Source organism: Miscanthus floridulus, chromosome 3 (genome assembly GCF_019320115.1).
Source record: "Miscanthus floridulus cultivar M001 chromosome 3, ASM1932011v1, whole genome shotgun sequence".
NCBI classification, from domain to species: Eukaryota; Viridiplantae; Streptophyta; class Magnoliopsida; order Poales; family Poaceae; genus Miscanthus; species Miscanthus floridulus.
In genome coordinates, this window is record NC_089582.1 from 89,676,955 (window position 1) to 89,693,375 (window position 16,421).

At 44.6% G+C, this 16,421-nt stretch overlaps 1 pseudogene; it reads left to right on the forward strand.

Annotated features, from left to right (window-relative positions):
* Positions 1-16,421, forward strand: part of LOC136546083 (uncharacterized) — a 93,286-nt pseudogene that overhangs the window by 39,732 nt on the left and 37,133 nt on the right.

Below are 16,421 nucleotides of genomic sequence, written 5' to 3' on the forward strand. Positions count from 1 at the left end.
GTGGTTACTTCTTTTATGCTCCTAAGTGAAGAAAAAAATATCAAAAAAATAAAAAGAAAAAGTCAAAGAATCCCAAAAAAACAACAACAGCCCAAAAATAGAGAAAAAAGAGAGGGGCAAAAGTGGAACAATATCTAGAGGAGCACATAGAGAGCGCCATTTGAGCTGTGTTTGCGTGTGCTAATTTCTACCTTGTTCCTAATCATATTCTTGTTGTTCACATCACTTGATACATCTAGTACTTGTAACGTGAGTAGGCCAGCAACTAAGACAAGTACTTGGGATACTTATTCAGCTTTGCTATTCAATTGCGAATTTTTGCTATTCCTTGCTACTATATTGTGCCTATCCAAACTCCACTTTCTTCTAACCAAGTACAGGTTCACCTTGCAACTGTTACACTCAAGCTACAATGGTATCACAGTCACCGACCGATTGCACCGCTTGTTGCTTTGGTTAGAACACTTGTAAGACCATGGTAAGACGCTTGAGAGTTGAGTGCCTTATTTTTCCTTGTCCACAACCTAAGTAGTTGGTAGGGATAATACTATTTGTGTTGTCTTTTTCTTTCTACTAACCATGTCAAGAAAAGCCAGAGGCAGTGGTAAAGGAAACAATGACGCACCCATAGATTTCAATGATTGTGTTTCTAAAAATGAGCTTCATGTCATTCTTGATGACAAGTTCAATGAGATCCTTCAACAAATCACCAATTCGGCCAAGAGGATTGAAGATATTGAACAACGACATCCTAAACCACGTCCTGAAGATGATGATGATGATCTCTCTGAGGAGGACGATGGTGACACGAAGGCTGAAGCTGAAGCTCAACGACGTGCTGAGGATGCACGTAACCGTAATCGGTTGAACTTTAACCGACGCGGTATGGGAGGTAACAACCAAGGTAATAATGATCCTTTCTCTAAAACCAAGTTTAAGATACCTCCTTTTTCTGGTTCTGCTGATCCTAAAGTATGTTTAGATTAGGAGATGGTTGTAGATAAAAAATTTAGCTCCCATCAAGTACCTAAAGAATATAGAGTTAGACTTGCTACTAGTGAGTTTACTAGTTTTGCTCTTTTCTGGTGGAATGATATTTGCAATAATGCTAATGCTAATGCTCAAATACCTCAAACCTAGACTGTACTTAAACGATGAATGAAATCGAGATTTGTTCCTCCATACTATCAGCATGATCTGCGATTAAAACTACAATGTTTAAATCAAGGTAGTAAAACTGTTAAGGAATATTATCAGGAGCTTTTAATTGGTCTAGCACATAGTAACATACAAGAGGATGACATGGATAAGTGTTCTAGTTTTTTTGGAGGTTTACGTCATGAAATACAGGATGTTCTTGACTATAAAGAATGGACTAGATTTTCCCAATTATATCATTATGCTATTAAAGCTGAAAGGGAAGTACAAGGACGACAACCTAAGCGATCCATGACTCCATCTACGACTCCATCCATTCCTTCACGTCCAACCGAGGTGAGTAAATTTTCTAATGTGCAGACACCACCAGCGCCTGTAAAGAAGAATTCTCCTATCATACCTTCTTCTAGTGGATCTGCTACACCTTCCTCTAGCAGCTCTTCTAAAGTTGCGTGCCACTGCTGCAAGGGCATGGGACATATTGCTAAAGAATGCCCCAGCAAACGCGCATATATTGCTACTGATGATGGTGGGTATGCTAGTGCTAGTGATGAAGAGAATGAATTTGCACTTGTAACTGATCTTTATGCAGATAAATTTGCGAATTATGCTGAAGATCCTGATGAGGTAATTGATAGTGTGGCATGTACTGTAGACTATAAATCAATCCTTGTTCAGCGTGTTTTGAGTACACAAGTTGAGCCAGTAGACAAGCTACAACGCCATAATTTGTTTTAAATGTTCTTTATTGTCAATAATTTCTGTGTTCGTGCTATAATTGATGGAGGAAGCAGCAATAACTTGGTAAGTTCTGAGCTTGTCAAGACTCTTGGTTTATCTACACGTGCTCTTCCACATTCATACCATATTCAGTGGTTCAACAATAGTGGTAAGGCAAAGGTAACACAATTTGCTCGTGTGCAATTTTCTATCGGGTCATACCATGATTATGCTGATTTTGATGTCGTGCCTATGCATGCTTGTTCACTTTTGTTAGGCTGCCCATGACAATATGATAATAATGTTGTACATCATGGTTGGCAAAATGGATATACTTTTATGTTTAAAGGAAAGACCATTGCTTTACTTCCTTTATCACCTGCTGAAATTATGCAATATGAAAAGGAACTTGCTGAAAAGAAAAAGAAAGGCCATGATAAAGACTTTAGCAAACCAACAAATGAACCATCAAGTAACATGAAAGAAGTTTTATTTGCTCTTAAATCTGTTCTTGTTGATCATGATGAACCATGTTATGCTCTAACTTGTACATCGCCTATATGTCCGCTTGGTCCTACTCCTAGTGCTATGCCTCTTGTTGGTACTAACCTTTTACAGGAGAAGGAGGATGAATTTCTAATAGGGAAGCCACCATGGCAGCCGCCTTTGCAAAGGATGGGGCGCCAAGATGAACGTCTTCTTCCGGAACCATCGTTGCTGTCATCTAATGGAGGAGACGATCTACTTCAGTCGAGGATGACTTCAATTCAAGAAAGGGAGGATGATGAGGACATCACTACTTCATTGCATACAAGCCAAGTAGAGGAGGAGGTCCAGCATGGGCGTCCAATTCATCTTTTTCATGGTGGAAGCCTAGTCCAACTCAAGTTCGAGTCCGATTTGGGCTCCAAGACCAGTCTGCCTTAAACTGGTCACCCAAGATGCATCCAGACTCCATTTTCAACAATCCATATATGGTTGGAAAGCTAATTTGATAAGGAAGCCAATCCAAGTGGTTTCACATTAAAAGACCTTCAGAATCAACAGGAATCATCGAAACAAGTCAGCATTCAGAATCTACCAGGGTGCTGCGACACCGTCTTTTGGTCCATTGGACCGTGTATCGTGTTTGGGCCCATTAGGGGGCGCGTCCAGGGGGTGATGCCCAAGACTCTATAAATAGTAGCCATTGCTCTCCTTAGGGTTTGGGTTTTGTTTAGTTCTTGATTTCCTCGTGAAACAGACATCGTTTTGCTGCAACTGTCACCGCCAAGGCCGCTTGCTATGAACTAGGGCACCAGTTCTTGATCTTGTTCGCCTGTGGCGATTAGTCCTTTCGAATAAAGACTTGAACTCCTTCTTGATTTCATAAGCCTCATATTTATTTGCAATTTCAGATTGCGTTCATCCCGTTCTTGCTTGTGTTCTTGATTCGCTTGTAGGAAAGACTTCTTGGCGAGGTCAATCGCATTCGCGTGGTTGATAACCAACGGAGCAGTGGTGTAGCAGTTGCGGGGGTCCGAATCAATCTTTGTTCGAAGCCTAGATCGTGAATGTCAAGTCTCCACCAATTGACGCTATCATACCTTTCAGAAGATCGGGCCTAGTCTACATCAGGATGGGGGCTAGGGTTTTCCTCACATGCTTCTCAGGGTACAACTCCAACTATTGATTTAGGCACCAGCTCAACAATGCACAAGCATTGGACTGGTGGGCTATTTTTGTAGGGCACAATGAATACTTCATGTGGAGGGGCAGTCCTACAAGATAAGGGACCGTTTCTAATTATCCTTTTGTGCTTCATCCAATAGAGTCTTGACAAATCCTTTTGCAGCACCTAGATGCATAGTGATGATGTCCTCAACTAAGGACGTGCTCTCTCTAGCTCTTTACCTAGCTGATACAACATATTGTACTATCTATGTGATTGTCCAAGATGGAATTGACTTGATAGCATAGGGTTTGAAGAAGAGAGCAGCACTTGCGTTGCTGACCGGCTTTGTTGTTTCTTCTCTTATCATTGTTCTGTGAGACATAGCCTTTGTAGTTACCAAAGAGTTATTACCTAGCTATAACTTAACTTTCCTATTGATAACTAATTAGTTGTCTCTCAACATTTAAAAGCTCCAAAACTCTCTTTTTGATGGCAACAATTGTATTTGATGTGAAACAAACAGTCACCATGGAAGTCAGCAGAAAAGGGGTCACTGAAGAAAGTTGGTTTTTGATGTAGGATCACCTTGCACATAAAGATAAAAAATTGGATAGAAAGCTCATGAGCAGTAGGTGACCTATTACAGGACATAATGTCCTAGTCCATATATCATCCGACTGATAACTTGTCCAACTTTAATTGTTGTGTACCTACCTGATCCAACGGGGATGACATAAGTTGCTCACAAGATGACCGATGTCATTATAGGGACAGTCAAGTAGAGTCATTTATCTACCACCTCTTGTAGTCTGTTAATGTTTATGTCAGTAACCTGTTCTTCAAAGGTTATCCTCTAGACGACTTCAGAAGGAAGTCCAATTGCATCTGGTCTGACATACTGATCTTCTAACAAGATAAGGAGAGATAACCAAGGAAGAGCTCATGTGAAAATAACACATCGGTGCAGTTCTACAATGGATCATGACTAGAAACCTAGATACCAGCGTGTGCCGAGCAACACAGCCTTGTGTGTGCACCCACAGGGGCTCTTAGTTTCATCGCAGGATCGTAGATCGCTAATCGTGGCACCATTACTGAACATACAACCCATAGGAATTCTCACGTGGCACAAATATGGTTGCATAATAGCAAGCACCATGCGAAGGAGGGATAGCAAGCAAAGGTAGCATAAGGTTAGGAGTCAACAAGGAGGTGATCCAAAGATCAAAAGACAGCGCAAGAGAACATAGCTTAATTGCCAAAGACAACTGAGTAGGGGACTCTTGCTTTATTTCCATATATGCCTTGTGTCCACCAAGGTGATTACCAGATAAAGATTAACATGAGATTTGGTCTTGCCGAGCAGCAACATGAGATCAAGACTGATAAACATCTAGAGACTTGAAAGGGTTGGAGATAAAACAAATGAGATTCGAGGGACAGAGCTGATACACTAACTAGGGATTGAGTTGATAAAGCAATGACTTGATTTGTGAGGTAAAGGTTCCAAAGCCAGGGTAGATAGAGATTTGCATTGCACCAGACCATCTTTAGGATAAGAAGCAGAGAGGCTCGATAAGGATTTTTTGGCAGGGTCCTCCCACATAGGAGTGAGACATCTACGACACATGCAAGCATTCAAGGGTACTAAGCTTGGGCTCACGAGTCAAGCAAGGCATGGATACACAAACATTCAAGGGCTAACAATCACACACACAGGCTCAAACTCCTAAGCAAGGAGAATCTACTTGGAGACAACCATGAGATTAACATTACTTGAGTGTTGTTCCTGGTTAAGGCTCTTCAACACTCATATGCTCACCATGGACAAAAGAGGTAACGCTATGATACTACCTAGGTAACAAAGCATCCACACATACATCATGGTTTTAAGCAAGCATTTGAGAAACTCAGTCAAATTAGCTTAAGCAACTAATACCAAGCACAAAGCTCACACATAACAAGCAGTCACCTACAACAACACCACTACACATAAACATGTGAAATATGGTGGTAAGGTACTATTATCTTTTATTTCATTTTTACTAAGTAGGTGGATACCTCTTTAAAACAAGTTTTACGTACATTTAGCAAATTAGTTTTCGGTCATGCACAACATGACCATATGGTTACAACAAGTTATCCATTAATATAACAAGGGTGAGAGGAGCATGTTTATGCACAAGCAACAATCATGATGTATGCTCGCCTATTCATCCTCACGAAATTGCCAGCCTAAGGTGGCAATCATGTTCTATGTCGGTGGCATAACACGTACTCTCTCGATATATAGCTAGTCATCAGCTACATTCAATCTATGTATTCATGGTTAGCATATCTGCAGAAGGATTTCATTTCAGCCCAACCCCATAATTATATATATACAGAAATGAAAATCTAGTCTCTAAGTTGCAAGCTAAATACTTCCATATATATATATATATATACCCAACATATATATACTTCTGTACTAAAGCTACCCATATGTACATACGTCCATACATACATATAAATATGCATATACAGTCATATCAAAACTATCCCACAATTAAATACCTCCGTATATATAGGATATATATACTTTAGTATCAAAGCTACCTCTCCCCTTAGACTGCATGCTCACATCTTGCAGTCATGCCACTCAACATCTTACCTTGGGCGTAGAGGTATATTGATCCATACATTACCACTCAAGTGAATGGCATTCATACAATAGAACGCCATATGGACAAAATAAAAATTGCAATTAAGTAAATCCCCCATAGTTAGTATCAGTTTACTTAGCCACCTAGTAGTCCTTAATTGGGCTTAACTAGTGGTTGTCGCTAGCATAGTTTTGTAAATTAGTTTTGATAAATTTGCCTATAGCTAAGGTTTTAGTACAAATAGGCTTTTAAAATCAAAACTTTCTTTTTAAAATTACGTACATGACAGTATTATGCTTAATCTTGCTCTGATGCCAGCTGTGACAGAACTGTCCAATTTATATAAGATCAAGATATGGTTGTCCCTGTTTAACACGTTGATGCGCACATACTTTCACTTATATAAACCCGTTAGTCCGCCGAGTGTCACGAAGGACCTCGATAAATCAACATCACAACCAAGATCGCACGATTAAGCAAATACACATCATATACATAGAGTTGTAGTGGAAATAATGTTTATAATGAGTTCACAACAAATAATAATACAAGTTTGGGTTTCAAAACCGATTAGTGAAAACAACAAAGCTTTCAACGGATTACAATAATATAAGTTCCAAATACATTGCTAGCATACGTGACATCCTCAAACAAAAGCATATAGATAAGAACACTATATAAAGTCGCCGAGCCCAACGACGATTAGCCACCATCTTCAGCAGGCCGAGAACTTCACCTGCAACATGGTGGGATAAACCCTGAGTACTCGAGTGTACTCAACTAGACTTACCTATCATAAACCAAAAATAAAGTGACACCAAGGAGTATGCAAGGCTTTATCAGTGGAGTTAGCTTGACAACATTTTGCATAAAAGCTTAAGTAACATAACTTGGAGATTTAATATCTTTAGCATCAAATTGAATACCTATTCAATTAAGCATCTCTAGATTAGCACTTGTACTAGAGAAATCATGTGATTAAGCTAACAAGCATTAGTAACCATATCCAGTGTATTAATTTGAGCATCATCATAACCATCAAGTTCCATCAATTAATGCTACGTTGCCGCTGCTCTGTCAAGTTCTCACTATCCAGGAGAGACGGCGACTCAAATCGATTCCAACCAGCTAGGGAGTTATTCCTAACACAAACCCATACTTCCCCATTAGGGTCATGTCAGGTCACCTTTGGTACAATTCAGGTATAGTCATGGGTTCAATCAGTGCCGTACCCTTAGGGATACTACCAGTCTACCAGGAAGTTCAAGCTTAGCCTACCCTTGGACTCACGCCACTAGCTCCCCGCACATCCTTACTTCCTCCAGTGTGCACACTTTCACTTACCGGGTCCTGACCTAAGTTGAGCTACTCAGCTTCGTGGTTGGAATGACTTATCTAGCCAACTAAGTGCTAGGCATGCGTTCAACTTGACATGAGGACATGCAGCGAATCAGTCCTTAACTGACATAGATGGGGATAAATAGGCACCAAGACCTCTGTCGATAGAATATCATCGATAGTCCTCCAAGGGGTATCCCACGAAGGTAGATTGATCGGCAGAGGAGCATGAGATCAAGAACAAGAAGGCAATAGAGACACACGAGTTAGATAGGTTCAGGCCGTCAATATGATGTAATACCCCTACTCCTATGGTTTGTTGGTTTGTATTAGCTATCATATGATATTGCATGAGTTTGGAGGGGGTCCTTGCCTACCTTATATAGTCCGAGGAGCAGGGTTACAAGTCGGTTAGATCTGAGAGATAACCGGAAAGTAATAACTGATTACAGGAATCTTGGAATCATATATATCCTAACAGAACTAGTAGTATCTTCAGGATATCTTCTAGATGTCTTGCGAGAGGCGCCGAGCAGAGTTGTGCCCCGCAAGGCTTCGTCTTGTGGGCTGGCCCGCCCCTGGGGGTGTAGCCCATGTGGTCTATCATGGGTATCCAGGGTCATGCCCCCCATAGCTAGTCCCCAAGTGCCTTGTACCCGTTGTGCAACACTGTCTTGAGCTTGTCCGAGTAGGTGCAAATGAAGCCGAGCAGTCAAACTCATGGTCCAAACAACATGATGAGTTGCCGATCAGTTGTGAGCAGTTGCCGAGCAGCATGTACTATCATCGAGCAGTGTGAAACATAGCTGAGCAACATAACCCAAGCATGGCTTGCCATAAGGGTGTAAGGAGCTCAAGTTCAGAATCAAAAATTTCTTCGCAGTAGACCAAGTGTGCCCACTTAGAGTCCAACCATGAGAAAAGGAGATAGTCTTCTTCAGCTTCAAGAGGCATGGAGTCTTCTAGAATAAATCAAGCACATTCACCATAAGGTGAAGTGTGCCCACTTAGTCCCCGAGCCTGACACTAGATGACGCAGTCATGTGGTGCTAGGGTCCAAAGTAGAAGAACAGTGAAAGACCAGCCAAGCAGGCAGCCAGTCCTCGGACGTAGCCCCTAAATGAGAAAGAGCACATTCACCTCAAGGTGAAGTGTGCCCACTTAGTCCCCGAGCCTACTGGAAGATGAAGAATGAATCTTGTAGAAGGGTCAAAGATAGAAAAATAGTAAAAAGACCAGCCAAGCAGGCAGCCAGTCCCCATGCCATTTATGGAGACATCTAAAAAACCCAACTGTGGAGAAAAAACTGGAGTAATGGTTGTACAGTAACTGTTACTAAGCCTCAATAAATGGTGGAGAATTCGGCAATTATTCAGCGAGTGATAACCAATGGCGGCGATAAATGAGCGACATGGGCTATGGTTGCGTGAAAACCTAGGTTACGGCCCATTAAGCCGCGTTAGAGAATTCGGATGTGCGCAAATTGTGGGAATGGTTTCCCAAAAACCCTCGAATGCGAAAGGGTGGGGAAAGTGCTTTATAACTACGCTACCACATCCCGTGCTCATACCTTTGCCACTTTACCATTTCGTCTTCATTCTCAGCCCTCACATTTCTAGATTCACATTCACGCACGCTCCCGACGCCAATCCCCATCCATATCTGAGAGATGGCATCGAAGCGGAGAGCTGTGAACCTAAAGAAGGCGAGCCTAAAGAAGGCAAGTGCCAGAGCCAGTCATGATGAAGAGTGCATGCCATCGCGCGTGGGGGAAGCAGAGCTCCAGAGATTGGTGGAGGCGGGTGTGCTTCCTGACCGCGTCACCGCCGGATGGTGGCCAACCAGTGGTCAGCCCTTCTCGATGCCTAACACTGATGAAGCTGTAGTCTTTGAGGATTATTTCTAGCGTGAGTTGGGGTTCCCTGTTCATCCTTTCCTATGGGATCTGCTAGAGTTCTAGACGATTAGTCTGTGCAATCTCCACCCCAACACCATATTACACATCTCGATCTCTATTCATTTCTATGAGACGTTTCTAGGGGTTCTGCCGCACTTCAACCTCTTTAGACACCTGTTCTGGTTGAAGAAGAAGGGCAGCGGTGATTCCAAGGTGGTCGGCGGCGTATATCTGTAGCTCTAGGATGGGATGGCTAGTGAGTACATTAATGTACCACTGAACACTTCTCTGAAAGGGTGGAACTCCAAGTGGTTCTACATGAAATAGAGTCACACTGCAATCCGCTGCGACATCCACCATATCCCAGAGAACCAGAAAAGCTGGTTGGAGAAACCAAATATTGCTGACATAGAACAAGTAAGGGAGCTCCTCGACCTGATTAAAGGCATGGAACTTAGTGGCGAACTAGTGGTGGTGAGCTTCATAGTGCGCTATGTCCAGCCCTGCAAGGAGAGGGCCCACCCGGGCTTTGACTACAGAGGTGATGACGATGGGACCTAGGAGAGGATGGAGCGGCTGACAAAAAAAATGTCCTAGAGCAGGCCGCAGAGCTATTTGCTCCCAATGCCTCATTCAGCTGGCCAAGGCAAACAAGGGCCTTCAATTGTACAAATCCGCCTCCTCAGGTAACCATCTTGATTATTTTTTCTCGATACTCTTAATCCTGAAGCATTGCCGAGCAGTGAACTGATTCACTTATGCAAAGATCCATTTGCAGGAAAGAGTGGTGTACTTCTCCAGCATGCTGAGGGGGTGATTGGCTGAGGGGTGTAGACGCTCGGCCACTGGCTCAGCCTAAGGAAGATGCACCCAGCACTTCGTTAGAGTTCAGAGGCACCGACGCTGGTCGAACGGAGAGGGCAGCGACAGATGAGCCGGCCTAGAAGAAAAGGAAGATGGCAGTCGTTGGTCCCCCTCAAACCAGGTGGCATCTCGCTTGGTGGTGACCAGACCACTCGAACGCAAAGGACCACGGTGCTCGAGTGGTTAGATGACGATGAAACTTCGGTGGCTCCTCCACCGAACACTGAATCGCTTCCATGCAGTACGTGCATGGAGGAACAAGTGAAGAAAGGCGAAAAAGTCCCCGAGCAGTAGGCGATGGGAGTCCCCGATCAGTAGGCGGAGGAAGTCCTAGAGCAACAGGCGGAGCAGAGGCCAACAGTGGAGGAGACGGGACCTCCACCCCAGAGCATAGAAGTCAACCCCATGGCCACGCCTAGGTGCTTGGGTAGGCGTCACTAGTTCAAGAAATTGTACCGATAGACCAAACCATAAGTATCCTTGCCTTGGAGTTATTTTGTTGTTATTTCTTAGCTTTTTGGTGCTTGACGAACTAATCTGATGTAGTGCGAAGCGTGCGGAGGGTCTGACCCCAATAGTCTAGACTACCGAACCACCAAGGGCTGATCCCATGGTGGAGGCAATGCCGGTAGCTCCTATCCTAGAGTCCCTGAGAGCTCGGCAGCCAGAGGAGGAGTCAACTGCCGCTGCTGGCGAACTTGGCGACGATGAACGAGTGGCGTTGACAATGGACGGATCAGTGGTAGTGCCCAAGGCAATGGTGGGAACCATCGGGTCTTCAGGAATAGAGGCTAGAGTTGCCGGCGATGCGCCGAAGTCTAGGGTGGTGAAGCAGGTGGCGCCCAAAGGGCAGACAACGCTACCTGAGGCATCACAAGGGATGGTCGGCCCCGCTGTTCGGCCATGGAGCCCCCCGGTGGTGCATCGAGCTATGATGGAAGAGATTGAGCGTGCTGAACCTCAACCCCAATCTATCCAAATCCTCCGCAAGCATGGCGACAAGGTGGTGATTATCAAGGAGGAAGACACCACCAGGGAGATGAGGAGATTAAAGACCGCCCTTGCCAGAGTGATGAAACAAATCGAGGTCAGTACTGCATCTGGAGTGCTCATCTTTGATGTTGGAGATCAAAGTTCATCATTATAATTGTGCATTTGAAGGGGATAACTCGGACTACCGAGCAATGGCACCAGCTAATAAAGAGGATGGAACCCCTCACTGAAGAGAACAAAAAACTCAGAGAGGCGATGAACCTGATGGAGAGAAACATCTAGAGGGCCTGGCGCGAGCGAGACCTTGCTGAGTCCAATGCGCGGGACCAAGAACACTAGAAGGGGGTCCTATCTGAGCAGTTGGCGGCTGCATCCGAGCAACTTCAGTGCAAGACCAAAGAGCTGGCGAGTACCTCCACGCAACTAGAATAGAAATCTGAGCAGCTCCGAAGTGTATCCGAGCATAAAGCAGGTATGGTATATTGGTAAATGTGCTTTGTATTGTTGAATAGCCATATTTTTAGCAATGACTGTTGTGCTTATAGAGCAAAACACAGAGCTTGGCCAGCTACGCCAGGCCCTCGAACAACTCCAAGAGGAGAAGGCGATGGAGATAGGGCGAGCAAACAAACTAGCCGAGGAGTTGAACAATGAGTACTCACTGGTCGGAGTTAATGCTGAAGTAGTTTCCTTGCTTGATGGAACTTTGTAATGCTTGTAGACTACCATCGGAGGGTCAAGGCACAATTCGATGTGCTGGAGCAGGATGCCCAAACCTAGAGGGACAAGTTTGACGCCGTAGTTGCCAGAGTCAAACCAATGCTCGACTGCATCGACCTAGAGGCGGCTCTTCAGCTTGATGGTAGGCCGCCACGCCTAGACATCATCATCAAAAGGTGCAAGACGGCATGGGAGAGCTTCAACCATGACGCCGTTGTTACCAGCATTACTCATGCCCTTGCAGTGGTTTGGTCCCACTATCAATCCATTGACCTTCAGTCGATAGGGGCTGGATTCATCGAGGGGCTGAGCGAGGCGGAGACCCAGCAGCAGGAGGATGAGGTGGAGGATCCGATGAAAAAGCTAGCCAGCTACATCGACCTATTTGGTGAAACAAGCGGCAATGGTGAAGCTCGGTGATCTGCTCAAAGATTATCATCTGAAATATCTGGACAGTGTAGTTAGAACGCGTGAAAGTGCAAAAAAACACTTATGTATGTGATAAATGTTATAAGGGGCATGTGTATGCAGTTTGCTTGTATTTTGGCGAAAAATCTTCGTAGTTTTAACCATAACGCAATTATGCATAGTATAAGTAGCATCCAAGCAGGTGGTTTGCTATTGACCCCCATGGCCTCGGCTAGCCCATAGTCCATAACATCGAGCGCGGAGCCCGTGCACGTGTAGGAGGAACAGGCATGACCAAGGAACCATAGCCAACCACCCATAACACAAAGCATGGAGCCCGTGGCGCATGTAGGGAGAGATCAGAGACTAGGTCTTCTCTAGAGAGAATAGAGCGGAATGTGTGCTGCTTGGCGTTTGTCAAAATAACTTGTAGATATACGTAATATAAGTGGCATCCAAGCAATTAGTTCTGTGGTGAGCTCTCAGCCTTGGCTAGCCCATAGTCCATAACATCAAGCGCGGAGCCCGTGGATGTGTAGGAAGAATAGGCGTGACCAAGGAACCGCAGCCGACCACCCATAACGTAGAGCACGGAGCCTGTGGCACATGATGGGAGGGATCAGGGACTGGGTCTTCTCCAAAGAGAACAGAAAAGAACATATGCTGCTCGCTGATCGGCGAAATATCTTGGAGATTTAGAGCAAATTGTTCGGTGATTTGGAGAAACATGTTTGGCGAAATACGTTGGCGATTTCGAGAAAACATGTTCAGCGATTTGGAGAAAACGTGTTCGGCGATTTTATGGCGGTTTTGTATTGGAGTTCATTATGGAGTAGCATAGAGCTCAGCGACCGTAAGCGGAGATTAAACCACAATGGAGAAAAAGTGAGACAAGTTATAGAGACCAAAACTTTATTCATCGTAAAGCGGAGAGTACATATCTGGGGCGTTTCAAGGATAGAAACGTATGAGGTGCTCGATGTGCCATGAGTTGGGGACATCGATTATGTCTAAGTCACATAAGCGATAAGACCCTGGTCCGGTAACCTCTTTGACAACATAAGGCCCTTCCCAGGGGGAGTAGAGCTTGTGCATCCCTTCAGTTTTTTGTTTTCTGCGGAGAACGAGGTCGCCGATAGCAAATGAACAACCTTTGATGTTGCGGTTGTAGTACCTTCGCAAGCCTTCTAGATATTTGGCTATGCGGACACAAGTGATTAGGCGTTCTTCCTCAGCCCTGTTAATGTTCTCTGTCTGAACCGTTGTGGCTTGCTCTTCATCATAATTTTCCACCCTATGTGCTCAGAAGGCAATATCCACTGGTAGTATGGCTTCTGAGCCATAGACCTAGAAATATGGAGACACACCGGTGCTACGACTAGCTTGAGTGTGCAATCGGCAGACTATAGCTGGTAGCTCCTTGAGCCATCTGCCCGGATGCTTTTATTCTTTCTGATATAGCGTCTTTTTGAGAGCATCAAGAATCATGTTGTTCGCCCATTCGACCTAGCCGTTGGCTCTAGGATGGAGATGCATCGGTCTTTGTAGAAGTCCCAAAAGTGATGGCCAGTAAATGTAGTTCTGAGGTCGGTGATGATGCTGTTCGGGAGACCAAATCTATGGATGATGTCTTTGAAGAGCTCAACTATTTTCTTTGCAGTAGCCAAGACGAGTAGTTTATACTTGATACACTTGGAGAACTTATCAATGGCGATGTATACGTACTGGAAGCCACCTGGCGCTGGCTTAAAAGGGCCAATCATGTCTAGTCCCCAGCATGCAAAGTGCTAGGAAGCTAGAATGGTCAGCAACTCTTGTGCTGGCACATGTATTTGTTTGGTGAAAAATTAGCATCCTTCACAATGTCGAACGAGGTCTTCTGCATCGAAGATGGCCGTGGGCCAATAAAAACTAGCTCAAAAAGCTTTGCCGACTAGTGTTCTCAAGGCCGCGTGATTGCCGCAGGAACCAAAATGAATTTTGAGAAGTAACTTCCCTCCATCTTCTTGGGTGATGCATTTTTGCAGTATCCCTTCCTTGGCACTATTCCTCATCAAGTTGCCATCCACTAGCACGTAATGCTTGCTTCGATGAATTAGGCGTTCAGTTTCAGTCTTATCGGCGAGTACTTCAGCGCTGGAGAGGTACTTGATGAACTGTTCCCTCTAATCGATGGCTGGCAAAGGCACCATAAGTACCAGCTGCTCGGTGGGGGAACTTCTAGAATTTCCTTTTCTTCCTTAATGGATGGCATCAGAAGATCTTGAACAAATACCCCTGGCAGAATCATGGCGTGAGAGGAGCCTAACTTGGACAAGTGATCGGCGAGCTAATTTTGATTGTGTACCATGTGGTGGTACTCAATACCATAGAACTTCCCTTCAAGCTTCCTAATTTTGGCGCAATATGCATCCATCTTCTTGCTGGAGCAAGACCAATCTTTGTTAAGCTAGTTTATGACCAGTGCAGAGTCCCCATATACCATGAGGTGTTTGACGCCGAGCTCAATGGCTATACGGAGTCCATGGAGACATGCTTCATATTCGTCGGCGTTGTTGGAGGCCGAAAAGTGTATTTAGAGAACGTGTCGGAGCTTATCCTTGGTCATTGTAATGAACAGAATCCCCACACTAGCACCGTTGATGTTAAGGGCACCGTCAAAGTACATCACCCAGTGCTTGAGGTAGGTGGTGGCAATGGGCTCTTGGATCTCAGTCCACTCAGTGACAAAATTAGCAAGCGCCTAAGACTTGATCATAGGCCTGCTTCTGAATTCAATGCAGTAAGTGTCGAGCTCGATAGCCCACTTGATGATGCAGCCATTGGCCTCTTTGTTGCAGAGAATGTCCCCTAGTGGGAACTCGGTGACCACGGCAATCTTGTAATACTTGAAGTAGTGGCGGAGCTTGCATGACGTAATCAGAACGACGTATAGCAACTTCTAGACCTAAGGATAACGAGTCTTGGGCTCATTAAGAACCTTACTGATGAAATATACCGGACGTTACACCTTATAGGTGTGCCAGCCTCCTCACATTCGACCACAATTGTTGTGCTAACGACACGAGAAGTAGTGGCAATATAGATCAGGAGAGTTTCATCTGGCCATGGCACCTTCATGATCGGAGGCTTTGTTAGGAACAACTTAAGCTGCTCAAAAGCTGTGTCTGCCTCTTCTGACAAGGAAAAGCACTTGGAGGCCTTGAGGAGTTTGAAGAAAGGTAGCCCTTTTTCGCTGAGCCACGATATGAAGTGGCTTAAGGAAGCCATGCAGCCTATAAGCTTCTATATATCCTTGATGCATGTTGGTCATTTCATGTTGGTGATGGTGGAGACCTTGTCAAGATTGAGCTCGATGCCTCGTGCGCTGACAATATAGCCCAGGAGTATATCGGATGGAACTCCAAAGATGCACTTTGAAGGGTATAGCTTCCATCGGTACCTTTTTAGGTTGGCGAACATTTCTTTGAGGTCAGCGATAAGATCATCGGTGGTCTTAGACTTGACAACCACATCATTGATGTATGCTTCGATGTTGCGACCAATCTATTGATCAAGGCACATCTGGATAGCCCTTTGATAAGTCACCCTAGTGTTCTTGAGTCCGAAGGACATGGTGGTGTAGCAATACGCACCGAAGGGCGTGATGAACGACGTCTTGATCTGGTCTTCTTCCTTGAGGGACATCTAGTGATAGCCAGAATAATAGTCAAGGAAGGAGAGTAGTTCGTAGCCGGTGGTGGAGTCTACAACCTCGTCTATCCAAGGCAAACCAAAGGGGTCTTTAGGGCAGTGTTTGTTAAGATCAGTGTAATCAACGCACATTCTCCATTCTTTATTCTTTTTTCGAATGAGAATAGGGTTCGCTAACCACTCAGGATGATACACTTCTTTTATAAATCTAGCAGCTAAGAGTTGTTTTATCACTACCCTAATAGCCTCCTTCTTGTTTGGCGTGAATCGGTAGAGTTTCTGCTTGATCGGTTTGGTGGTCGGCGAGACATTCAAGGAGTGCTTGATCTTC